Here is a 1,970-nt window from a genome sequence, read left to right on the forward strand (position 1 = left end):
CTGAATGGCTTCAAAAGAGAGGTTTGCTGAAATCTGTCTTACCATACATATTTTCTCTATTCAACCTATCTATTCACTGTATTTATTATTATTTATTCTTTTAACTCTAGCAAAACACTCCTGTACAGCTTCTAATAACCACAGTGCTACAATGGAAAACTGGACTCTGTTTGAATCAGTGAATTTATTTGTATTTATATTGCAATGTGTGTTTACTTGACCCCTTGGTGGAAGCAGAATGGCTAGAAAATTGGAAACGCACTGTGGAGAAAAAGAGGGTGCTGTCAAGTTCAGGTTTTTGCAATAGCGAATAATTAGTGTCTAACCTCAGAAAGCTGTATTATATTATGTTTTTGTGTAGCTTACTCCTCAGCAAAGCTTCATGGTTTGAGGACCAAAAGCTCAGCTGACAGATTAAGAGCAACTTTCTCACAGCTTAGACGTGCAGGATTCCTGATCTGTCAAGATAACACTGATAACATCTGATAGCCGGGCTTGACTGAAATAATGAGGTTTGCTTCAGAGCAAGAGATGTTCACCCTTTGTTAAAGAGACTTTAACATAACTATTATTGGTCTGTGTTTGACCATGTACTGACCCCATGGCCTTTAGCCTTAGTGTTATTAAATGGCCTACTATCAAGATTCCCAGGAATATTACATTACCATAGTCATGCATATTCATTACTGGCAAACTTTATCTAACCTTTTCAGAGTTTTTAGACTTTCTTGACTCCCAAACTGTCAAACTATTCTCCTGTCCTGAGTTTTCTTTGACACCTTTGTGGCTTATTGCACCATGTTGCCTTAGTTTATCCTGCATTGCCTCATTCTTTGTCTGAATATACTGTGGGCTCATTCAGCATTGCCAAATCATGTTGTTTTGTGTATTGTTTAAGTGATGTTTTCATGTTTGTACCCTTGTTTTGTATGTCCTTGGTTTTTTATTCACTATGGATTTGTGCAAAACCATCAACCACTGTTTGCCAAAATATGCAGAACTCCAGGCAATTTACCTACATTCTTCCTCCTCTTCTTCTTTTCCACTCAGTGACTGTACCGTCAGGCTCACGGAGATATCACAATGAGTCGAGCTATTCTGCAGAAATGTTTCAATTTCTCCCCTAATTTCCTATGGCTTTTACTTTAAATAGAACATTATCAAACTGCAGCATGTGCAATTTCAGCTTATCGCTGCTATTAAAGAAACAGACTGTTACAGTACTTTTTACTTGAATGACATTATCAAATTCCACCATGTTACCAACATCTTTGCCAAATTGTGTCTAGCTCTAGTTGGACACAGAGAGAAAATATTATACTATATTATAATGTCCGCATATGTTGAGTCCATGTTTCTGCCAATTGGATATTTGAAATGTAGGTCATGTGAGAATTAAACATTTATTTCTTTATTTAAGGTTACTGCAGGACATTAAATTAAATACATCTGCATGGAAAAAATGATTTCATTTTTCAAATATGTAGTGTTACACTACACCATCTTTTGAGAGCACTGACTCAAACTATTTACATCCATAACTAATGCCGCTGTCTACTCCATTCAAGTGTCTAAACTGAGCCCTTTGATTTCTCTCTTACCCAGAGTCGAGACAGAATCTCCAAACATGGACAGAGAAAACATTGAAATAAATGTTCTTCATGAGATCAGGGATTATAAATGACTATAGAGGCAGGCTGTCCTACACCCTCATTTAACACGCTCAAAATGTCAAGCCTATGTGTTCAGTTGAGTGAACTGTCAGGGGAGATGATGAGAGTGGCAGAATTTTTATTACAGTCATTAGTGCCTGGGTTGAAGTGTAGGTGGAGCGGCTCACTGAAGGTGCAGCCACTGCTCAAGTATACCCTGCTCCTGATCCTCAAACACCCACACGTTTGTTTTCAGACAGATAAAGACATCAGTAAGAGACTGGCACTCAAGTCCATTCCTTAAAGGTCCAGTGTGTA

At 37.9% G+C, this 1,970-nt stretch overlaps 1 protein-coding gene across 1 annotated transcript in view; it reads right to left on the reverse strand.

Moving 5' to 3' along the window:
* slc41a2b (solute carrier family 41 member 2b) overlaps nt 1-1,970 on the reverse strand; it is a 51,298-nt gene that overhangs the window by 11,001 nt on the left and 38,327 nt on the right. The gene's annotated exons all lie outside the window — the stretch shown is intronic.

The sequence above is a fragment of the Morone saxatilis genome, unplaced genomic scaffold, assembly GCF_004916995.1.
Source record: "Morone saxatilis isolate NCDOM2014 unplaced genomic scaffold, NCSU_SB_2.0 Contig10, whole genome shotgun sequence".
NCBI lineage: Eukaryota > Metazoa > Chordata > Actinopteri > Moronidae > Morone > Morone saxatilis.